This window comes from Jaculus jaculus, chromosome 2, assembly GCF_020740685.1.
Source record: "Jaculus jaculus isolate mJacJac1 chromosome 2, mJacJac1.mat.Y.cur, whole genome shotgun sequence".
Lineage (NCBI taxonomy): Eukaryota > Metazoa > Chordata > Mammalia > Rodentia > Dipodidae > Jaculus > Jaculus jaculus.
In genome coordinates, this window is record NC_059103.1 from 144,531,564 (window position 1) to 144,557,247 (window position 25,684).

General features: G+C 42.8%; 1 protein-coding gene across 3 annotated transcripts in view; it reads right to left on the reverse strand.

Moving 5' to 3' along the window:
• The window catches only part of Eloc (elongin C), a 31,879-nt gene extending 14,178 nt beyond the window's left edge, over positions 1-17,701 (reverse strand). Inside the window, exon 1 of one of the 3 annotated variants that reach the window (XM_045144513.1) lies at positions 17,625-17,701. The gene's annotated coding sequence lies outside the window, so the exon portion shown is untranslated. Of the gene's footprint in view, positions 1-10,654; positions 10,793-17,609 lie in introns of those variants that run through there. The other 2 variants (XM_045144512.1, XM_045144514.1) reach the window with 2 other exon arrangements.
• Positions 17,702-25,684: the final 7,983 nt, after the last annotated feature.

Sequence of the window (25,684 nt, forward strand, 5' to 3'; positions counted from 1 at the left end):
AAAAACCAAGTTTACTCTCCAGTATCAGGCTCCCACCAATGCTGGGCTACAAGAGGGCCTATACCTATTACATTTTCTCTAAACAAATAATGGTATCCCACTTATCCTGTGCTGACTTCACTCTCTATTGGAGAATCTACTTCTCATTTTCAGATGGATGTAGAATCTGAGGAGAGAATCAGCCCATCAAGCCTCACCAGGGCCCCAGGTGAAACCATACAGTAATTGGGGAAATGAGTAAGAGTGCTGCTTTTTTGGTGAACCTGGTATCAGCACAAGGGTAAAGGAGATAGACACAGAGAATACTCAACTCCTACCAAACCAGAGATTCAGAGGCACAGAGGCTCCGAAGAACTCATCACTGAAGTAGACCTAAAATGAACCCAGCAAGGCTCAGGTAAATTCGTGGAAGAGGGGGAAGAAAGATTGTTAGAGCCAGAAGCTGGGACATTACACACAGAAACATGGCCTCTTCCACATAACTGGTGACTACCCCCACAATGAATAACCCACAATCCCCATGGGGATAACTAGCATCCCCAAGGAAGAGGGTCCCTTTGGAGGGGGGACAGGGATAAGGGTAAGGGTGGTACCAAAATGTGCTGTTTACACACTGAGTATGTACATAATAAAGAAAATAAATTGGTATACAAAATCAAAAAAATCCCCAAAACAAACAACAACAAAAACAATAAATAAATAAGATATTTAGAAGGCCCAGAAGCTTCTGGATTCTATTGGTTCAGCCTCTCTCACTGCACTAGAACCACAGATGTGTGTGCCACTTAGGGTGCAGCTTTACATGGATGCTGGGAAATTGCACTGAGGCTAATAGGCATACGAATGAAAGTCTTTAACTACTGAGCCATCTCCCCAGCCCCTAAAATTGATTTCTTTCTAAAAAGAACAAATAACTAAACTCAGTCAGTCATGACTGGAACAATGGTCAGCCTGATGATTAGTTTCTAACTTTTCCAAGACTGTAATTGGGAGAGGATTATGATCAGGATACACTGTGATATGAATGGAGATTACCAATGGAAAGTTAAAAACGGGGGTGAGAGGAGAGGAATGTTTTCTAATACTGCCTTCCAGACACAAAGAGGCTGTAGTATTCATGACTTCACACTGGCTGACATAAGACCTGCATAACAGGAGGAGGAAAATGACTTCAAAAAAATAGTACAAAAAAAAAAACATAGTACAGATGGGGCTGGAGATGGCACTTGCCTGCAAAGCCTAACAACCAGGGTTCAAATTCCCAGTACCCACATAAAGTCAGATGCACAAAATGGCACATGAGTCTGGATTTCCTTTGCAGTGCCTGGAGGCCCTAGCATGTCCATTCTCTTTTCTGTTTCTCTGCTTGCAAATAAATAAAAATATTTTAAAAAGAAAGAAATGGACAGATCTGTAGACAACTGTACTTAGTGAGGTAACCCAGGCTCAGAAAGCCAAGCATACATGTTCTCTCTCATATGTGGATCCTAGCTACAAATGTTTAGACTCGTATGTGAGTTGGAATACAGCTCAGTAGCAGAGGCCAGTAAGCTAGAAAGGGGATTGGGGGTGGGGGGCGGTTAAGAGGATGGTATATTGTGTGTGTGTGTGTTTGTGTGTAGAACAGATTACTGGAGATGGAAAGAACTAAGTGAGGTCAGGGGAAGATATTGAGTAAAGAAAGGGTGGGGGATTAATTAAAATCTAAAAGGGTATGAATAAGTCATATAGAAAACTCCTTGTTTGGATAATGGTGCCCCCAGAAGCCATAGATTGTTACTAGAAAATTTTCAGTACTAGGGATGGGATACTTTTCAGAGAGTTGTTGGTCAGGGGACGTCCCTAATATCCCTAAAACATTATAGCAGGCCATTGCCGAGGATGTTGTTTTACCACCAGGAATAGATGCTAAGACCCTATTGTTCAAGACTCCACATCCTTGGGCTGCAAGGTCACTGAGAAATCCTGCTGGAACTGAGCTGAAAACCACCTCCTTGTAGACCAGCTGACAGAAAGTTAGGAAAAGCTATGCCACATGCAGCTCCATGAAAGAGGGAGAAGTTACCAGTGGAGATAAGTAGCAGTAGATGGCAAGCCTTAAATTTGGCCAGCCAGGCTAAATGAACCAATGTGCGCAATAATGACATGACTGTTATGGAGGAAATCAACTGCACACTAATTAGATTAGAGGCCCCCTCCACAGGAGGGAATACATGCCTGATACTGAAAACCTATGATGGGGTAAGGTGGGGTCAGGAGCTCTAGGAGTTTAATACCTGCTGGTATCTGGCTAAATACACACATTATGCTTACCAAACTTCCCAGTAAGCACTCTCTTAATGTTCATACCCATTTATTAACTCTACTCCTACTTTTGGTTAGTGAGGCTCCTCTTTTCAGATGGCAGTAACCCTGAGATGACTCAAAGTCACCATAGTGCTGAGAAGTGGTGACAGGGAGTGCTCAGCACTGAGATATCTCTATCACACCTTCCAAGGCTAAGGGTCCATTGTGGAAGAGGTGGTGGAAAAAAATATAAGAGCCAAATGAAGGGTAGGACTCATTACAATGCACTTTTCCAGAGACAAAATGGCCTCAATATGTATTTATTTGCAAGTAGTGCCTGACACTACCTACACAAGACCATCACCGTATCAGGTAAAGATCATGACATCAAAATGAAAGAGACTAGCTGGGCGTGGTGGTGCATGCCTTTAAACCAGCACTCAGGAGGCAGAGGTAGGAGGATTGCCATGAGTTCGAGGCCACCCTGAGACTCCATAATGAATTCCAGGTCAGCCTGGGCTAGAGTGAGACCCTACCTCAAAAAACCAAAAAAAAAAAAAAAAAAAAAAAAAAAAACACACCAAAAAACAAAAAGAAACCCCCAAAAACCAAAAAACAAAATGAAAGAGACTGATTGGGAGAAGGGATATGATGGACAGTAAAGGGAAAGTGGGGGTGAAGGGATTGCCATGGTTTATTGACTATAATTATGGAAGTTATCAATGAAAAAAAAAAGAGACTCCTTGGAGACAAAGGATTCAGTGAAGAAGGGAAAAGGGAGGGTGGAGATTATGATCATGGTATATTGTCCACATGTATGGAAGCTGTCACTAAGTTTTATTTGGGGCTGGGCATGGTGGCACATACCTTTAATTCCAGCACTTGGGAGGCAGAGGTAGGAGGATCACTATAAGTTTGAGGCCACCCTGAGACTACATAGTGAATTCCAGGTTAGCCTGAGCTAGAGTGAAACCCTACCTCAATAAAAAAAAAAGGGGGGGGGGGGCTGGAGAGATGGCCTAGTGATTAAATGCTTGCCTGTGAAGCCTAAGGACCCCATTTAAGGCTAGATTCCCCAGGACCCCATGTAAGCTAGATGCACAAGGTGGCGCATGCGAATGGAGTTTGTTTGCAATGGCTGAAGGCTCTGGTGTATCCATTCTCCCTTTCTCTGTCTCTCTCTACCTGTTGCTCTCAAGTACATAAAAATAAAAATTGAAGAAAATTGGGGCTGGAGAGATGGCTTAGCAGTTAAGATGCTTGCCAAAAGGCCAAAGGACCAAGTTAGATTCCTCAGGACCCATGTCATACAGATGCACTGGTGGAACATGCATGTGGAGTCTGTTTTCAGAGGCTGGAGGCCCTGGCACACCCATTCTCTTTCTCAAACAAATAAATAAAAATAACAAATAAATACATAAAAACGTTTTAAAAGTCTAAAAATTGGCAGGATTTCATTCTAGCATGCCTTTAACTCAGCATTGAGGAGGCAGAGGTAGGAGAATCACTGTGAGCTGGAGGTCACCCAGAGACTACATAGTGAATTCCAGGTCAGCCTGGTCTTGTAAGACCCTGGGGGGTGGGGGGGAGGTGGGAAGGGAAGAATTGGGAGGAGGTGGCTCAGTATTCAAAGATGTTTGCAAGAAAATCTGTGGGCAAAAACCACACACACACACACAAATACACACACACGAAAAAAAAAAAAAAAAAGAAAAGAAAAAGCCGGTTGGGGTAGTGCATTCCTTTAATCCCAACACTAAGGAGGATCACTGAGAGCTCTAGTCAGCTCAGCCTGGGCTAGAGTAAAAGCCTACCAGGATTAAAAATATATAAATAAATAAGTCTACTGGTCCAGGCTCAATTGTAAACCCAGATGCAAGAAGGTGGCAAATGCATACATACATACAAATTCACCAAAAATAATCTAATGCTGAAGACTATATAAACAGACAAGAGACTTAGGTTTCCTAACAGACTACCAGAAGTGACATATCACTGCAGTATAACTTTTTTGTTTTGCCTGCTATATCAGCACCCCAAAGGCTAAGGTAGGAGAACCTTGATTTTTGAGGCTAGCCTAGAGTGGAATATACGACAAAAGACTACTTAAAAAGCGAGAGGAGCTGGAAAGATGGCTCAGCAGCTAAAGGTGCTTGCTTTCAACGTGTACCAGCAGGGTTTGATTCCCCAGTACCCACATGAAGCCAGACACAAAGCTGTGAATGCATCTGGAGTTCATTTGCAGCGGCAAACACACACAGTCTCCCTCTCTTCTCTGCTTGTCAATAAATAAATAAATATATATATAAATTTTAAAAAACCCCTATGGTGCCAGGGGTCGTGGCACATGCCTTTAATCCCAGAAGTCAGGAGGAAGAGGCTGGAGGATTACTTTGAGGCTGAGGCTGGCCTGAGACTACACCGTGAATTCTAGGACAGTCTGGGCTAGAGAGCACCTCTATTTCCCATCCCCAAGGAGAAAAAAAAAAAAAAAAAAGTGTATGGCTGGTTCAGTGGTTAAGGCACTTGTCTGCAATGCCTGATGACCATGTTGGTTTCCCCAGTATCTACATAAAGCCAGATGGACAATGTGGTGCATGCATCTGCAGTTTGTTTGCAGTGACTAGAGGCCCTGACACCCCCATTCTCTCTCTCTCTACCCTTGCAAACAATCAAATATTAAAAAACAAGCTGGGTGTGGTGGCACACACCTTTAATTCTAGCACTCGGGAGGTAGAGGTAGGAGAATTGCCATGAGTTCAAGGCTACTCTGAGACTACACAGTGAATCCCAGTTCAGCCTGGGCCAGAATGAGACCCTACCTGGCGGTGGGGGGACGGGGGTGGAGAAGAAAAACAAAAGCCTATGGTTGGGAGGTCATAAACTGTAGGGAGAAACTAACTAAACCAAAGTGCTCTCTAAATACTTATGTTTATGGCCATATATTAATGCTGGTCTCACTTTTGGTAAGAGAAGATGTTGCTCTTTTCAGATAGCAGTAACCCTTGGGGTGATTCAAAACTCACAAAGTGAGGCATCTCTATTACACCCAGTGGCAGAAAGAACGTAAGAGCCAAAAGAAGAAGAGCAGTGCTTACAATACTGTCTTCCAGACACAAAGTGGCCTTGATATTCAGGACCTCACAGTGGCTGATGCTACCTGCACAAGACCTGTGTATCAGGAGGGGAAAAAAATGATGGCATCAAAATAGAGAGTAGTTGGAAAATAGGGATTCAGTGGAGGGTATATTGGGAGAGGGAAAATGGATGGTAGGAGGGGATTATGATCATGGTTTATGGTCTATATGCATGAAAGTTGTCAACAGACAGACACTGGGTGAGGTTCTAGGGTCTAAGGCAGTTTAGGGTGAGTGGGCTCCCAAAAGTAAAAAAAGGAATGTTCTTGAGCCCGCCCTTGCAGTCTCTACCCTGCTAGAGGTCAGGGACATTATGGCCTTTCCTTATCTCTTTCCCACAGGAGTTTTCTACATCTGTTTTTCCATAAACAACCTGAGTCCCTCTACAGGAAGGAGTTCCCCTTTCAAAGAATTAAAATTCCTCCTGCAATACTAATGACCCAGTAACCAGGTAAAGCCAGATGAGCAAAGTGGAGCAAGCATCTTGAGTTTACAGTAGCTGGAGGCCCTGGTGTGTACTTTCTCTTTCTCTGCTTATAAATAAATAATACTTTTAAATCCTGCCTGCTACTAACGCAGGGGCTCTCTGTACTTTCTACTCTCCTTCTCTTAATCTAATAAAATCTCTCAAAACTTACCCTTCTTGTCTGTCAATTTCAATTCTTTGAATCCATAAGACAAAAATCTAGGGATAGACCCAAATTACTAGTGCACTGGCCTATACAAGTTCTTTGGCAGAGGAAACCCAAAATCCCCCTATCAACATATCACCCAAAGTGGCCTCAAATTTACTAACAGGCTTCTGACCTGGAGTATTCCCCTCTCAAGTACTGGGGTTACAAGAATGTACCAAAATGCAGTGCTGGCCACTGAAAACTCAAGGCTTCTTATATGCTAAGACAGCAAGCCCTATACAGACTTAAAGTTTTCAAAACTGTATGGTACAGTGAGCACCTCATCAAATTTAGGGTGCTTTTCACTGTAAAAATTAAGGCTAAATTGGGTGTTGTGAGGCTGAAGTAGGAGGACTGCCAAGAGTTTGAGGCCAGCCTGCAGCTACAGAATGAGTTCCAGGTCGTTCAGGCTTCAGTGAGTGAGACCCTGCATAAAAAAAAAACAAAAACACCATACTGCCCCCCCCCCCCCAAGGCTGGCTAGCTCACATCTATAATCCCAGAATTAGGGAAGCTAAAATAGGTATCACCATGAGTTTGGGGACAGCCAGGGTTACAGGGTAAGTTCAAGGTCAACCTGGGCTAGTATCAAAAAACAAGCAAGTCAGCTGTGGTGGTGCACAACTTTAATTATTGAGGGGCATGCCTAGTACTATCCTAGTTACTAAAGACACGAAGACAAGGATTTGAACCTTGGGACTAGAGAGATGGCTCAATGGTTAAAGATGCTTACTTGCAAAACCTAATGGCACAGGTTCTATTCCCTAGTTCCTGCAAAAAACCAGACACACAAGGTAATTCATGAGTAGAGTTCACTTGCAGCAGAAAGAGGCCCAGGTACGCCCATATTCATTCTCCTCTTCTTGCAAATAAATAAAGTATCAGAAAAAAAAAAAAAAAGATTTTAACCCATGGGAAGAACAGCAGGGACAAAGCCAGGCTTGGTGGAATATGACTGTAATCCCAGGATTTAGGAGGCTGAGACAAGAGGATTACTAAGAATTTGAAGTTAGTCTAAGGAGTATAAGGGCAGCCAGACTTATTAAAGCAAGACCCTTAGCTGGGCGTGGTGGCGCACGCCTTTAATCCCCCCACTCGGGAGGCAGAGGTAGGAGGATCGCCATGAGTTCAAGGCCACCCTGAGACTACAGAGTTAATTCCAGGTCAGCCTGGACCAGAGTGAGACCCCACCTCGAAAAACCAAAAAAAAAAAAAAAATTAAAAAAATTAAAAAAAAAGCAAGACCCTGTCTCATCACCCTACCCCTTGTTTTTCAAAAAAGTGTACAAAAAGCCCAAACAAAATAACATCAGAAATGGGGAGAAGTAGGCTGGAGGGATGGTTTAGCAGTTAAGGCATTTGCCTGCAAAGCCAAAGGACCCAGGTTTGATTCCCCAGGACCCATGTTAGCCAGATGCTCAAGGGGGTGCACATGTCTGGAGTTCGTTTGTAGTGCCTGGAGGCCCTGGTGCGCCCATTCTTTCTCTGTCAAATAAATAAAAAAAAAAGAAAGAAAGAAAAAAGAAATGGGGAGAAGTGATGTGGAGCAAAACAAAGTAGGGTAACATAGGCAGGGATTGGGGTGGAGGAGTACTCCTCAAGGTGATGAAGAGACCAAGGGAAAATGAGTCATAAGTTAGGGCAAAAGAACCTGAAGGAGACCAGTCTGGCCGGAACAATGAGTCAAGGAGAGCATGTAAGAGGCCAGAGGTGGGGAGCTGATATCAAACAGCAGATAGTTAGTAATTGACAAGGAACACAAGTTGAGACAAGGATTAAGAAATGGTGTTTATCCATGTCTGCGTGGCCACAGCCATAAGGCTCTGCTTGAGCCACAAGAAAAGCCAGGTGAAGGGATTCTCCACCAAAAAAAAAAAAAAAAAAGGTGTTTATGTGTGTGGTACTTAACCCAGGGCATAGTGTATAGTAGGCACTCTACCACTGAGTTATATCCTCAGCCAATACACAGGTTTGAAAGCTTAGTAAAATACTGGGGAAGGCACATAATCCTTAGCTATACCATCCTGTTATCCAACCATTCTTTTATTTTTTTTATTTATTTATTTACTTTGTGGCTCTAGCCCAGCCTGACCTGGAAAAGTTACTATGCAGTCTCAGGGTGGCCTTGAACTCACAGCAATTCTACTACCTCTGCCTCTCAAATGCGCCACCACATCTGGCCTTTCTCAACCTTTTTTTCTCCTATTTTCAATCATTCCTGAATACTTGATTTCAGCTCTCCACAAAATTAAAGTTCTCCCCTTTCAGCCAATTTCTATAGCACCTTGGAAGTTACCTAGCCTTTCTGTGACTCCTTTCCTCAACTTAAATGATAAGGAAGCATTTACTTCTCTTCACAAAACTACCCTGAAGAATGAGTGCATGTTACAAACTTAAGAGGGTGCCTAGTACACAGTAATCAGATGCTTCTATTTCCAAATTGGACTTTCACTTACATGTATGTGTACATATAGATAGGAGGAGAGCTGGGCGTGTGAGACACGCCTTTAATCCCAGCACTTGGGAGACCGAGGTAAGAGGATCACCATGAGTTCGAGGCCACCCTGAGACTGCATAGTGAATTCCAGGTCAGCCTGGACTAGAGTGAGACCCTACCTTGAATAACCAATAAATAAATGAATGAATGAATAAATAAATAAACAGGCGGAGAAAGTGTGCCTATCTTGTGCCAGGAATTGGGTCATATTGTTAAGGTAAGTCTATTGACAGAAGAAAGAGCACTCCACTGTCCTGGCACTGTATTTTAGTGCAAGAAACAAAACAGGAATGTTTTTTCTGTAAAGGGCCAAACAGTAACTGTCATGTTTAGAAGTCTGTAACTGTTATGAATACTCCAACTCTGCAACTACAGTCATGAACAAGTCAGCCACTGAAGATATAAGCTAATGAATATGACTGACTGTGTTCCTATAACACTGTATAGGCACAGAATTTTGAATTCCACTTAAGTTTTACATATTAAAAACTTATTTTCTCCGGGCGTGGTGGCGCACGCCTTTAATCCCAGCACTTGGGAGGCAGAGGTAGGAGGATCGCTGTGAGTTCAAGGCCACCCTGAGACTACAGAGTTAATTCCAGGTCAGCCTAGACCAGAGTGAGACCCTATCTCGAAAAAACAAAAACAAACAAAAAAAAACAACTTATTTTCAGCCAGGTGCAGTGGCACATGCCTTTAGTCCCAGTACTCGGGAGGCAAAGATAGGAGGATCACTGTGAGTTCAAGGCCACCCTGATACTACATGGTGAATTCTAGGTCAGCCTGGACTAGAGTGAGATGATACCTCGAAAAACCAAACAAACAAAAATATTTGTCCAACCATTTAAAAAATGTTAAAATCTGGGCTAGGTATTTGGCTCACTTAGAGTACCTGTCTAGCATACACACGGCCCTACATTCAATTTTCATCACTACAAAATAAACAAATAAATAAATGAATAAACAATCATTCTTAGTTTAAGTAGAATCTTTTTAGCATTTTTAAAACATTTTTAATTTATTTGAGAGGGATGGAGCGAGAATGGGTAGGTGCCAGGGCCTTTAGCCACATGTGCCACCTTGTGCATCAGCCTTATGTGAGTCCTTGGGAACTGAATCTGGGTCCTTTGGATTTGCAGTCAAGTGCTGAAACACTAACCCATCTCTCTAGCCCATAAAGTAGTTTCTTAATGTATACTACCTTACTCTTAGAAGCTCATAGGTAAGAATAAGTAATACACATCCTTAGATGTGACTGCACACTTTGGGGGCATATTTGTAGTTCTGAGTAAGAGGAACAAGAATGTCCACTTCTGGGGTGGAAAGGGGGTTCAGTGGTTAGGACACTTGCTTGCAAAGTCTATGGACTGGAATTCGATTCCCCAGTACCCACCAGATGTACATGGTGACACATGTCTGGAGTTCATCTGCAATGGCTAGAAGCCCTGGCACACACATTCTCTCTTTCTAGCTGCTGCTTCTCTCTCAAATAAGTAGAACCATGCCCACCTCCGCATCTGAATTTCTAATTTCTAAGTGACAGAAATGAACTAGTGTCTATAAATCCATTCTAGCTCTATCATTTTATGAATGAATCCACCTGAAGTTCATTATATCCTACAACTGCCTTTAACTTCCCATCTGTATCTTTTTAAAATTTTTTTTAAATTATTTTATTTTTATTTATTTATTTGAAAGTGACAGACAGAGAAAGAGAAAGAGGCAGATAGACAGAGAGAATGGGCACACCAGGGCTTCCAGCCACTGCAAACGAACTCCAGACGCGTGTGACCCCTTGTGCATCTGGCTAATGTGGGTCCTGGGGAGTCAAGCTTCGAACCGGGGTCCTCAGGCTTCACAGGCAAGTGCTTAACCACTCAGCCATCTCTGCAGCCTTCCCATCTGTATCTTAATACTAAGAGTCACCCACACTTAATACAGATTTTTTGAGGGGGGGCTCAAGGTAGGGTGTTTTTCAAAGTAAGGTATCACTCTATCCCAGGCTGATCTGGAATTCACTATGTAGTCTTGGGGTGGCCTCGAATTCTCAGTGATCCTACCTTTGTACAACACAAAACTTAAGGCCTCTATACTGCTGCCATGTTCTTGGTGCCTGTCTGTTTCATCCACAATGTATCTTCAGATTCTGTTTCAGTTTCGAAAAAGTATGGGTAGACATTCATAGTACATTTAATAGCTCCTGTGCACTGTGAAATAATGAAGAAAAAGAACCTGTAAAAAAAATAGGTTAAAAATCTCTGGGAGGGAATACATGTCTGGTACTGAAAACCTAATCAAAGCCTATGGTAGGGGAGGTCATGAGCATTAGGAGTGTAATGCCTGCTCTTGTCTGGCTAAATGCATATACTTTGTTCATAAAAAAATGCCCTGGAAGCATTTTCCTTAATGTTCATACCTGTATGTTAATTCTCTCATGTTTGGTTAGAGAAGCTTCTCTTTTCAAGTGGTAGTGACCACTGGGATGACCCAAACATGATGGAGAAACTGAAACATCTCTTATCACATATCCCAAGGCTCAGGGCCCATTGCGGAAGAGGTGGAGGAAAAAAATGAAGGAACCAAAGGAAGGGTAAGACTGCATACAACAGAATTAGCCAGACAGAAATTGGCCTAGACCTTTGGTTTCCCACCAGGAATAGATGGTAAGACCCTATTGCTGAGGAATCCACATACTTGGGCTAGAGGGTCACTGAGAAACCCTGGTGGAACTGAGCTGAAAACCTCCTCCATGTAGACCAGCTGATAGAAAGCTAGAAAAAGCCACACTTCGGGCTGGAGAGATGGCTTAGCGGTTAAGCGCTTGCCTGTGAAGCCTAAGGACCCCGGTTCGTGGCTCGGTTCCCCAGGTCCCACGTTAGCCAGATGCACAAGGGGGTGCATGCATCTGGAGTTCGTTTGCAGAGGCTGGAAGCCCTGGCACACCCATTCTCTCTCTATCCCTCTATCTGTCTTTCTCTCTGTGTCTGTCACTCTCAAATAAATAAATAAAGAAAAAGAAAAAAAAAAGAAAAAGCCACACTTCATGCAGTTCAATGGGAGAGACAGAAAGCATCAGTGAAGATACCCAACAGTGGACACTGCAAGCCTTATGTGTGGCCAGCCAGGCCAAATGAGCCAACTGGTATAATAGTAGCACATATGTTATGGGGGAAAACAACCACCCTCTAATTTGATTGGAGGCCTGCTCCATGGGAGGGAATACATCCCTGATACTGAAAACTTAAAACAGGGGTAGTCATGGGCCCTAGGGGTGTAATGTCTGCTGCTGTCTGACTAAAAGTATATACTATGCTCATCAAACTGCCCAGCAAGCTCGTCTCTTAATGTTCATACCCATATATTAATGCTACTCTCACTTTTGGTTTGAGAACCTTTCTTTCTTCAGATGGCAGTGACCTTGGGATGACTCAGAAGGCACTATGGTGCTGAGAAGTAGTGACAGTGGAGTGCTCAGCACTGAAATATCACTATCACACCTTCCAAGGCTCAGGGTCCATTGTGGAAGAGATGGCAGAAAGAATGTAAGAGCCAAAAGGGTAGGATTCCTTAAAACATGCTCCTCCAAGGTAATATGATTGAGAATGGAATTTCAAACGGGAAAGTGTGGGGGTGGGGAGGGAGGGAATTACCATGGGATATATTTTATAACCATGGAAAATGTTAATAAAAATTAAAAAAAAAAAAAAACATGCTCCTCCAGACACAAAATGACCTGGACATCCATGACCTCACAGTGCCTGATACTGTCTACAGAAGACCATCATAATAGGAAGAAAAGATCATGACATCAAAATGAGAGAGACTGATAGACAGGAGAAGGGGATATGATGGAGAGTGGAGTTTCAAAGGGAAAGTGGGGGGAGGGAGGGAATTACCATGGGATATTGCTTACAACTATGGACTATCTATCCATCGATCTATCTATCTACACACACACACACACACACACACACACACACAAAATTGGCCTCAATATCCATGACCTCACAGTGCCTAGCACTATCTTCACAAGACACTCATAACAGAAGAAAAAGATGATGACATCAAAGTAAAAAAGAGAAACTAATGGAGAGAGGGAGGGGATATGATGGAGTGTAGATTTGTGGAGGGGCAAGTGGGAAAGGGGGGAGAATTATCATTTATTGTAAGTATAGAAGCTGTCAATGAAAAGAAAAAATAAAAACAACAAAACAAATAAACTGAAACAGAAGGTCTGGTAGCACAGGCCTGTAATATGAAGTATGAACAGGAAGACTGCAAATTCAAGGTCAGCCTGGGGAACTTAATGGCTTATCTCAAAATTTAAAAAAAAGTAAGTGGGGCTAGGGGTTGTAACTCAGTTGGTAGAGTTCTGACAGCATGAACACAGCACTTTCATCCGTCTCCAGCAATGTATAAAACTGGGTGTGGTAGCACACTCCTAGAATCTCAGCATCCAGGTGGAAGGGGATCAAAAGTTCAAGGTCATCCTTAGCTACAAAGTAGGTTCAAGGTCAGCCTACATAGGAGACCTGCCTCAAATAAGTAATCAAAATTTAAGAAGAGTTGGGTGTGGTGATGCATACTTTTGAATGGAACTTAGGGTAATGGTTCAGGCCTATAATCTTAGCAGTTGGGAGGCTGAGGCAGAAGGATACCAAGTTTAGACCAGTCAGGGATATACAGCAAAATCTGGTTTCAGCTGGGTGTGGTGCACATGGCTTTAAATCCTAGTACTTGGGAGGCAGAGGTAGGAGGATCACCATGAGTTCAAGGCCACCCTGAGATTAATTAGTGAATTCCAGGTCAGCATGGGCTAGATCAAGACCTACCTAGAGAGAGAAACAGACAAAAAACCAGAGTCTCACTCTAGTTCAGGCTGGCCTCAAACCCACATTTATCCTCCTACCTCAGTCTCCTGAGTGCTGGGATTAAATGCATGTGCCATTAGCCAAGTTTTCATTCATGTCATAGCCCATTTCAATCCACACCACTCCACTCAAGAGGCTCTATCAGTCAGGTATAGTAGTACTTGGGAAACTGAAACAGGAGAACTACAAATTCAAGGTCATCTTGGGCTACCAAAGGAGGCCTTTGCCACAGATACACAAAACAAGAAAAATAAATAAAGCTCATCAAAAAAAAAAAGCTCCAGAGCTGGGCGTGGTAACACACACCCCAGCACTCTGGAGGAAGAAGTAGGAGGATCGTCATGACTTCAGAGCCACCCTGAGACTACATATTGAGTTCCAGGTCAGCCAGAACCAGAATGAACCTCTACCTCGAAAAACAAACAAAAAACATTTTTTTAAGCTGCTCCACTTGGCCAGTCTAACATCCTCTAATTGGTGTCTTCTAGTCCATACTTTTTTTTTTTTTTTTTTTGGTTTTTTGAGGTAGGGTCTCACTCTAGCCCAGGCTGACCTGGAATTCACTATGGAGTCTCAGGGTGGCCTCAAACTCATGGCAATCCTCCTACCTCTGCCTCCAGAGTGCTGGGATTAAAGGCATGCGTCACCACACCCGGCTTAGTCCATACATTTAAATACAATCCATAAGTGATTTCCAGAACTTCTCTAGCTCTGCACCTACCTTGAGTACCAATTTTAGACATCTAATGTGCCTTCTACATATTCTCAACTGCCTTGATAGTTACCAAACTAAGTCCCATCAACTCATGATACATCCACCAGAAACAAAGGTTTCTTTTCATCTTTCCACATTTTAGTAAATGGTACTTACTAAAAGGTTGGCAGGCAAGCTGGGTGTGGTGCACATACCTTTATTTAATGCCAGCACTCAGGAGGCAGAGGTTAGGAGGATAGCTGTAAAATGAGGCCAGCCTGACACTACATGGTGAATTCCAGATCAGCCTGGGCCAGGGTAAGCCATGAAAAACCAAAAGGTTGGCATAGGCAAAAATGACTTTGTTCATTTTTCTCCTGATCTAGGATTTAAAGACCCACAGCTTTCAAATGACATTTCAAATCAGACTCCTCAGTAACTCCCAACTCTATCTCTCTAAGCTACTTTATCTCAAATGAACTGCTACAAAAGCTTTCTCATGCATGAGCTTGTTTCCTCTCTATTCCAGCAAGCTGTCATCTCAAGCATGAATTGGATGACACCCTACTCAACAAAATCCTCCAATGGCTCATTTTCAGATAAGAGGACTTTAAGAATATCTTCAAGCTAACTACCCTAATATCATTTTCCACTACTCTTTCCTCAATATGTTCCAAACAATGGTCTTCTTGGTGTAGGTCAAGTTCATTCACACTTTGTATCTGCAGTTACTATTGTCTCGAGTTCTTCCTTTAAATCTTTAAATCTGTCTGACTGGGAATATGGCTCATCAGTTAAAAAGTGCTTGCTTGCAAAGCCTGGTCTAGGTTCAATTCTCCATTTCATTTCTCATAAAGCAAAGTGGCACATGTGTTTAAGAGTTCATTGGCAGTGGCAAGATATCCTGACACACCCATTTCTCTCTTCTCTCTAATAAATTGGAAAAAAAACTAACAAAGAAACAAACATAAAAAAACAAAATGAGTTGGGTATGGTGGCGCACGCTTTTAACCCCAGCACTGGAGAGGCAGAGGTAGTAGGATCACTATGAGTTCGAGGCCATCCTGAGACTACATAGTGAATTCCAGGTCAGCCTGGGCCAGAGTGAGACCCTACCTCAAAAAAACAAAACAAAACAAAACAACAACAAAAAACCCAAAGCTTCTTTGTTACTTATGTCTCTAGCTAAAACAACAAATCCTCAAAGATGGATTCTCTGATTAATCTTAGCCCAAGACTAAGTGGTGGTGTACACCTTTAATCCCAGCAGAGGTAGGAGGCAGAAGTAGGAGGATCGCCATGAGTTCAAGGCCACCCTGAGAATACATAGTGAATTCCAGGTCGGTCTGGGCTAGAGACCCTTCTTAAAAAAAAAAAAAAAAAAAAAAAAAAAAAAATTTCTCAGCCCAATTACACTAACCTCTAGTCGTGGTGTTATTTTTTCTTTTTCTTTTTTAAATCTGGGAGGGGTTTGCATAAGATTTCACTATGTAACCCAAGCTGGCCTGGAACTCAGCAATCCATCTGCCTCATCCTCTTGAATACTTGGATTATAGGCCTGTGCCACCACACTTAGCCATATTTTTAACATTTTATTTATTCATTTATTTATTTGAGAGAGGGAGCACAGGTAAAGAAAGGGTGTGTCAGAGCCTCTAGCTACTGCAAAGGAACTCCAGACTCATGTACTACCTTGTACATCTGGCTTATGTGCATACTGAGGAACTGAACCTGAGTCTTTAAGTTTCGCAGGCAAGCACCTTAACCACTAAGCAATCTCTCCTGCCCCCATATTTGTTTTCATATTTGTCACTACGTAAAATTATGTTTTGTTTGATTTTACTTAAAGTAGCAATAAAGAATTTGGGGCAGCAGGGTAACTGGTGCATAACACACATGAGCATAAATTCAGACATTTCTGTTTACTTCCCCATACAGAAAAATATGCAAAAATTAAACAAAAGATAACACCTACTCACAAGTATTTCAGAAAATTTCAACAAGCTTTCTTTTAAATAACTTTATCAAGACCACTGGAACTTCTAGGTGTACACCACTGCCTAATAGTACTGTCAAATTATCATCTTATCATGAAATTGGACCTCACTATCTGGAATACATATGTATATAAATAAAAAATAAAATTAAATATATACAAATACATAATAAATAATTTATATGTATGTATATATGTATAAATAATAGAAGCCATTGGACTGGAAAGATTGCTCAGCAGTTAAGGGATTTGCCTGCAAAACCCAATGACCCAGGTCCGATTCCACAAGGCCAAATGCACAAAGTGGCTCATGCATCTGGAGTTTGCAAAGGCTACAGGGCTTGCCATGCTCATTCTCTCTCTTTCCTTGCAAGTAATGTTTTTTTTTTTTGTTTAAAAAGAATCTGGGGCTCTAGCTCAGTGGCAGAGTACTTACTTATAGCATAGTTAAGTCCCTAAGTAGTTAATCCTAGCACCTAAAAAAATTAGTAAGCAAACTTGAATCTCAAGTTATTACCAAGAATAAAAACCAAGTATCCATGATGGGGATAACCACACAAGTCTCCTCACCACTGTATCTCCAGGAAGAATGAATTCGCTTATGAACTGTAATTCTGCAATAATATGAATCACACTGTAAAGTAAATGAGACCAGATACTTATCACTTTAGATCGCTTGACAGAAAAGTAGTTGGAAAACAAAAAGACAACGTCAGCGGTTGGAAATCGAAGTTTTATAAGTAATCATTTCGGGGGCCGGCCGAGTAGACTCAGCGGTTAAAAATAACAATTTCGGTTTGCTTTCTACACTGAAAAAAAAAAAACCAGAATAGGGATGATCTTACTAAATGACACAAACTCTTCAGTTACGTTAATAAAGAGGTCTTCAGTTCCTTGAGGGAAATTCAATGAGCACTGTATTTGACACTAGAAGCCTCCTTGCAGACACAACTGGGAGATAGCTGAACCAAAGCCCCAAACCACAAGTAAGGCAAGAGGTCACCCAACAAGCTGCCCAGAAGGCAAACTTTGTTGCTGCGTCCTGCAGCTGAAGGAAGCGAGGACCTTCTCCTGGGACAAGGGACTGGTTTCGAGAAAAGGAGAATAGGAATGTATCTGAGCGCACAGGAGCAAAGTAGAAAAGGAAAAGGGACAGGGCTGCCATGCTCCGAACTCCACCCTCTCCGCGGCCCGCCTGGAGAAGGCCCAGTCTCACCAGCCCACTAGGCTGACTCCCTTCCACCTCTTCCCGAGACCACCGAGCCGCGCCAGTCCAGGTCCCGCCAACCTCCTCCCCTCCCCTCCCCCCCCCAACCAGGAGCAGCGGAGGCCGGGGAGGTCGGGAGCTTCCGTTCCTTCCCCGCCCAGTCGGGAAGGGGTGGAGAGCAGGATGGCAAACGCGCCGACCTAGCTCCCCCAGTTCTCCGCGCGAACCCGCAACTCGGCTCCCGTACCGGCTCCACACTCACTAGTCAATCCCTCAGCCACCGCAGCCGGCCGTGTCCCCGCGCACCGCCACAGCCCCTATTCAGGGCCACCCCCCCACCCCCAGCTGCCTACCCCAGTGAGTTCCGGGGCACTAGAAGGAAATACTTCCGCTGGGTCACAGCCTCTCACGGCGGCGCGCGCGAGAGTTCAATACCTGGTGCGGCCGGTTGCACTCTGTTTCACACTTCCGTCTGTAGGAAGTGCGTAAGTCCCCCTCACATTCCCTGAAATAGCACAGGTCCGCTAAGAGACGTGTAGCAAATCTCAACCAATCAGCTCTGAGTGGCATTGCATTCTGGGATTTGTAGTTTCCTCAGACAGTTACTGTTTGCGTTTGGGGGGGGTGCCGAGGAAGCGCTGCATCCTGGGACTTGCAGTTTCTGGGCTCAGTGTTAACGCTCTTAGGTGGGCTTTAGAGGTTTTTTCAGGCTTCTCATTTCGAGTTAACCTGGAGTCTGGAGGTGGGAGATTAAAAAGGAAAGACTGAGGTGTGAGAATGAGATTTCTTTTGTAAACGAGGTCTTAATGAAACAGCGTCTGCCCTTTGTGAAAAGTTGGGATACATGTTGATGAGCCTCTCCACTGTTCGCGCTATGTACCTGCCTCACTTCCTCTCTTCCCAGCGTAGATCAGTGTTTACTGGGGAGATGAGGGGAGGGCAACTCTCCCTCAGTCGCTTAAAGTGTAGGCCCTTGCCACCGTTATTCAATCTTGGGATCATTTTTCTTCTCACCTCGCTTTATCCACCCCATTGCCTTTCCCCACTTGTCTATCCTTTTCACTTGGTATATTGAGGTTACTGTCACCTTGTTACTAGAAGGATGAAACAGCTGTTTACCCTCTGCTGTTTTCTTGGAATGCGTCTTTTGAAGCTAGTGTAGATTCAAGACGCTTGCAACTAGGCACTGTTCTAACAGAGCCCATCAAAGAAATATGAAGTTTGTTAAATTAATTAATGGCCTGTACCAGAAAGGCTCTTTTTGCTTGCTTCTGACCTTTTTTTTTTTTTTTTTTTCTCCCAACATAGGGTTTCACTCTAGTCCAGGCTGACCTGGAATTCACTGTGTGGTCTCAGGGTGGCCTCAAACTTATAGTAATCCTCCTGCCTCTGCCTCCCAAGTGCTGGGATTAAAGGCTGTGCCACCACGCCGGGCTCTTTTTATTTGACAGAGAGCGAATGGATGTGCTAGGGCCTCTAGCCATTGCAGACGAACTCCAGACATAGTACCACATGTGCGTCTGGCCTATGTGGGTTCTGGGGAACTCCAACTGGGTCTTTAGGTTTTGCAGGCAAGTGCCTTAATCACCAAGCCATCTTTGCAGCCCTGCTTTTGACATTTTGAGACAATCTTGTTATGCATTTCTGGCTGCAACTACTTACACTACTAAGTAGTCAAGGCCTCAAACTCTTGGCACTCTTCCTGCCTCAGCCTTAGTGAATAAATTACAGGTATGTGCCCCTATGCCTATTTGAAGGGCTGTTTTAGTTGATTTGGCAAATAAAAATTGTTTTTGTTGTTGTTTCAGAATAATTGCAAAGATGGAACACACTGTACTGGACTAATTTTTTAAAAGGCTTTGCAGAAATCGTTAATAAAACTATTTTGGCTGTATTAGTAGTTCAAAATAGTTGCTAGGGGAAAGAGGCACTAGGTGGAAGAAGATGAAACTGGAAAAAAAAATCTTAATAAACCTAGCTTAGCCTACTTTCTGCTTGTGGTGGTTTGAATAGATAGCCCCCAATATATTCAGTTTTTTATTTGTTTGTAGTTTCTATCTGCAGCCACCTGGCTGGAGGTAGTGTCTCTGGGTGGATCTTAAGGTGTGGTGGTGGGTTTCAGATTTCAATATGCAAAGTGTGCCTAGCTGGAGTTCCTGAAGTGTGCTGTGCTATGTGGCTTTTGGTTTTTTGGCTTGTGCTTCTCTCACTGCTTGGATCTGTGAAGGCAGGACAGCTTCTTCTGCCATTATGGAACTTCCCCTGAATCTGTAAGCTCCAATAAATATCCCTTCCTCCATAACTGTTCCTGGTCTGAAAGTTCATCTCAGTGAACCTGAAGCTGTCTGCTACACTGCTGATGATAAACTCACTGCTAAGCAGGATCTCACTATTAGCTTTGAACTAGATTACACCTTTGACAAGAGTCATGATAAGAATAGTTGCCCAGGGCTTAGTGGCTAAGAAGGTTGTGTGCAAAGCTCTGGTTTGGTTCCCCAATACCTACATAAAGCCAGATGCACAGAAGTGTGTGTATCAGGAGGCCCTGGTACACCCATTTTCTCTGTTTCTTTTCTTTCTGCTTGCAAAACAACAACAAAACAGTTGCTTAAACTGGCCATGGTGGCCAGCACTGGGGAGGCAGAGGTAGGAGATTCACTATGAGTCCGAGGCTTGCCTGAGACTACATAATGAATTCCAGGTCAGCCTGGTCTAGAATGAGACCCTGATTCAAGAAATATGCCTACCACTACCTGTGATGAAGTCTTTACAAAATAAATATTTTAAAAAAATTTTTTGTACATTTTCATTTATTTGAGAGTGACAGACAGAGAGAGAGAGAAAGAGGCAGATATATATAGAGAGAATGGGCACAACAGGGCCTCCAGCCACTGCAAACGAACTCCAGACGCGTACGCCCCCTTGTGCATCTGGCTAACGTGATGTAGGTCCTGGGGAATCGAGACTCTAATGGGGGTCCTTAGGCTTCACAGGCAAGTGCTTAACTGCTAAGCCATCTCTCCAGTCCCAAAATAAATATTTTTGAATATTCCCAATAAAATATTTTCCTGTATTTTGGGAGACATTTGTTTGAAAAATATCTCCAGCACTCTATGTGCAGCAAGAGTATTAGTTTTAGTGACTGGCATATTACTTGATAGGGGAATTTTGGGGCTCCTTGCCAATATACCAACATATGCCAACACATTGATAATATGGGGTTTACATCACTGCACCAACATATATCAACACACCAATAATTTGGGATATCCCCTGATTCTTGTCTTAACAGTTCTAAGAATTGAAATCCAGAGACCAGAGGGTAAGGTTTAGAAAGACTTTATTAGATTAGGAGAAGGGGAGAAAGTTCAGAGAGGTCCTGCCTATTAGCAGGCAGGAGGGGGGAAAGCCCACCTTGTGACCCAAATTTGGGTCATTATGGATTCTAAATGGGCTAACTGGCAATGACATAAATTTTGGGGCTGAGCTTAATCAACCACAATGACAGAATCAGCTTTAAACCTTCCAAAAATCTTAATACTAGGAAAGGAGAACTCCTTCCTAGGGAGGGACTCTTGTTTAGGGGAAAACGGTCTAGGATATTATTCTTTGGGCTACAAATAAGGAAAAATCAGATTCTTCTCTAACCTCTAGTAGACACTATAAGAGCATGTTCAGGGACATTCCTGCTTTTACTTTTGGGGGCTCAGTCACACTAAACTGCCTCATATCCAGCAGCACAAGGAGGCTGAGGACCCTTTTCAGTTTTTTTGTTGTTTGCTTTTATGAGACAGTGTCTCACTCTAGGCCAGAAGTGGAACTTGGTAGCCCAGGCTGGCCTCACTCCTGTTTATCTTTTTGTCTCAGATTCCCAACACTGGGTTGAAAGAAAGGAAACACCACACCTGGATTTCCGTTTTCAATCATTTTCCCTCAGTTAAGGAGGAAACAAACAAAAAGTCACAAGCAAACTTTACACAAATATTGTGGTTGTACTTTTAAAGTTATTTCACTCCAACCCCCTACACTTTATTTATATTTTTAAAAAGCATTTTAATTTTTATTTATTTACTTGAGAGAGAGAGGAAAAAAATTGCACACTAAGGCTTTTAGCCTCTACAAATGAGCTCTAGATGCATGTGCCACCTTGTGCATCTGGCTCAAGTGGGTCCTGGAGAATTGAACCTCTGTCCTTTGGCTTTGCAAACAAGCACTTTAACCACTAAGAAATCTCTCCAGCCCTAGATTTTGTTTTTATTTTTGTTTTTCTGCTGTTATTTTGGTTTTTTTGAGGTAGGGACTTACTCTAGCCCAAGCTGACTTGGTATTTACTATGCAGTCTTAGGCTGGCCTCAAACTCCTCCTATCTCTCCTGGGATTAAAGGCATGAGCCACCATACCTGGCTAAGATTTTTGTTGCTTTTTTGAGACAGGATTTCACTCTAAACTAGATGGCCAGGAACTCACTCCATAGCCCCAGGCTGGCTTCAGTTCACAGTGATTCTCCCACCTCAGCCTGTGAGTGCTGTCATTAAAGGCATGAACTGCCATATCCAGCTCACCTTAGCTTAATTAAAGAAAAAATAAACATTAAAAGCGCTACTTATAATACCAAAATAAAAAAAGGGATGTCTTAGTGGTTAAGGCATTTGCCTGCAAAGCCTAAGGTCCCATGTTCCACTCTCCAGGTCCATGTAAGACAGACGCACAAGGTGATGGAAGCGTGCAAGATCGCAATAGCACTTTGTGCATCTGGCATTATGTGGGTACTAAGGAACCCAGGCTAGCAGGCTTTTCAAGAATGCACTTAAAATTTATTTTTTTTGTTCATTTTTTATTTATTTATTTGAGAGAGACAGACACAGAGAGAAAGACAGGTAGAGGAGAGAGAGAGAATGGGCGTGCCAGGGCTTCCAGCCTCTGCAAACGAACTCCAGACGCGTGCGCCCCCTTGTGCATCTGGCTAACGTGGGACCTGGGGAACCGAGCCTCGAACCGGGGTCCATAGGCTTCACAGGCAAGCGCTTAACCACTAAGCCATCTTTCCAGCCCAAAATTTTTATTAGTATTATTTATTTATTTATTTGACAGAGAAAGAGAGGGAGAATAGGTGCACCGGCGCCTCCAAAGGAACTCCAGACACATGCACCCCTTTGTGCATCTGGCTAACATGGGGCTATCCTGGGGAATTGAGTCGGGGTCCTTTGGCTTTGCAGGCAAATGCCTTAACTGCTAATCCATTCCTCCAGCCCTCAAGCAAGCACCTTTAACATTTAACAATCTCCTCAGTCAATTCCACCCCCACTTTGAAGAGAAACAAGAGGTTTGAACCCAAGATCTCCTGTATACTAGACAAAATACTACTATACCTCAACTTCACCTAATAATTATTTAATGGGTAAAGAACAAATATGTATATGAATGTGAAAGCTATCTGACAAATTTGATAACAAGTATCTATACTATATGAAAAAGTTTCATTTTTCTTTTATTGAGGTAGGATCTTATATTACCTCAGGCTGACCTGTGGTGACTCACTCTGTAATCCCAGGCTGGCCTCAAATTCACAGCAATTCTCCTGCTTATGCCTCCCCAGTGAGTGCTAGGATTAAAGGCATGTGCCATCAAGCCCAACTAACATGCATATTTTTTTTAAATATTTTTTTAAGATTTTTTGTTGTTGTTGTTGTTTTTTCGAGGTAGGGTCTCACTAGCCCAGGCTGACCTGGAATTCACTATGGAGTCTCAGGGTGGCCTTGAACTCATGGCAATCCTCCTACCTCTGCCTCCCAAGTTAAAGACGTGTGCCACCACGCCCGGCTTTTTAAAGATATTTTTGTGGGAAAAAAAGAGGTTTATTTTGGCTTATAGGCTCAAGGGGGAAGCTTCACAATGGCAAGGGAAAATTATGGCATGAGCAGAGGATGGTCATCACCCCCTGACCAACATCAGGTGGATAATAGCAACAGGAGAGTGTGCCAAACACTGGCAAGAGGACACCGGCTATAACACCCACAAGCCTGCCCCCAACAATACACTGCCTCCAGGAGACATTAGTTCCCAAATCTCCACCAGCTGGGAATCTAGCATTTAGAATACCTGAGTTTATGGGGAACACCTGAGTTTATGGGGGACACCTGAATCAAACCACCACACTCGCATACACTGGTAGCTATGAGGACCTAATGGACACAAGAAAGTCCACAAGCCAAGGATGGGATGGGCACAACATGCTGTGTGCTCCATGAATTGTTCCCCTGGCAATACTTTGCTAAGATGGGGAACCCTGAAAGCCTGCTATCAGCTCCCCACTTCATCCAATCCCTAGGGATGGCCATGGGCATAATGCATTTACCAAACTTATCAAGTGATAAACACAGCAACATTTATTTTATCTGACTGCTGCGCCCACTGCTCATCATTCATAACCCCATGGTGAGTAGGCACAGTGCCACAGAGATGCTCCCTTCCCTGTAGGGGAACGATGGTACAAATATATGATGTGTCCTTACAAATTTTCTACTGAAGTCCAATAAAGAAATACTAAAAAATTAAATTTCATTTGAGATCTAGGGGAATGTTTCTTACATTTTTTCCAACTGTGACCCCCCCCAACCAGATGTTTTCCCAGCTCAATTGACTGATTTATTTGTTGTTGTTGTTGTTGTTGTTGTTGTTGTTGTTTTTCGAGGTAGGGTCTAACTCTGGCTCAGGCTGACCTGGAATTCACTATGTAGTCTCAGGGTGGCCTTGAACTCTCGGTGATCCTCAATTGACTGATTTATAATCATCAGTTTTGATAATTGAAAAAATCACAGATAAAATGAAAATACTACAGGTATTCATAATGGGGAGACTAAGACTCTGCCTCACATGATTTGAGGTGCCTCCTTTTTCAAATTATTTATTTATTTATTTATTTGAGAGAGGGAAAGAGGCAGAGAGAGAGAGCGAGAAAGGGGGAGGATTGGTGTGCCAGGGCTTCCAGCCACTGCAAATGAACTACAGATTCATTGAGCCACCTTGTGGATCTGGCTTACATGGGTCCTGGGGAACTGAGCCAGGGTCCTTTGGCTTTGCAGACAAATGTCTTAACCTCTAAGCCATCTCTCCAGCCCCTCAAATTTTTTTTCTCACACCAAGAGTCCCTGGATCTTCCTGGTATCTGCTTTCAGCTGGACCCGGCTGATTCTTTTAACCCAGGGGGAGAGTTATAGCTCCTGCTCTCACACTAGGTGAGAGAAACTACATTTTACAGGAATATTGTCAGGTTGATTGATCATGTGGCTATAGCTACCCAGACTTACATCTGGGTCCTCTACTCTGTTCCATTGATCTACATATCTGCTTTTGTGCAGGTATCATGCTGTTTTTGTTACTATGGCTTTGTAGTATAGGTAAAAATCAGGTATGGTGATACCACCAGCCTTATTTTTATTGCTTAAAATTGTTTTAGATATTGGAGGTTTTCTGTGCTTCCAAATGAATTATTGGATTTTTTTTCTATTTGTGTGAAGAATGCCATTGGAATTTTGACGGGGATTACATTAAATATGTGGATTGCTTTTGGTAAAATTGCCATTTTCACAATATTGATTTTTCTAATCCAAGAATAAGACATGTCTTTCCATTTTCTAGTGTCTTCTGCAATTTCTTGCTTGAGGGTTTTAAAGTTTTCCTTGTAGAGATCCTTCCTTGGTTAGGTTTATTCCAAGATACTTTTTTTTTTTTTTGATGCAATTGTGAATGGGAGTGATTCTCTGATTTCATCCTCTGTGTGTTTGTTGTTAGCTTATAGGAAGGCTATGAATTTCTGTGTTTATTTTGTATCCTGCTACATGGCTGTAGGTGTTTATCAGCTCTGTCAGTTTGCTGGTAAAGTCCTTAGGGTCTTTTATGTATAGAATCATGTCATCTGCAAATAATGATAACTTGATCTCTTCCTTTCCAATTTGTATCCCTTTTATGTGTGTCTCTTGCCTTATTGCTATGGTTAAGACTTCCAGTACTATATTAAATCAAAGTGGGGACAGTGGACACCCTTATCTTGTTCCTGATTTTAGTCAAAAAGTTTTAACTTTTTCTCCATTTAGTATTATGTTGGCTGTAGGCTTGTCATAAATAGCCTTTATTATGTTGAGATGTGTTCCTTCTGCTCCCAGTCTCTGTAGGACTTTAACATGAAGGGATGTTGGATTTTGTCAAATGTTTTTTCTGCATCTAATGAGATGATCATGTGATTTTTGTCCTTCAGTCCATTTATATACTGTATTACATTTATCGACTTGTTAAACCATCCCTGCATCTCTGGGATAAAGCCTA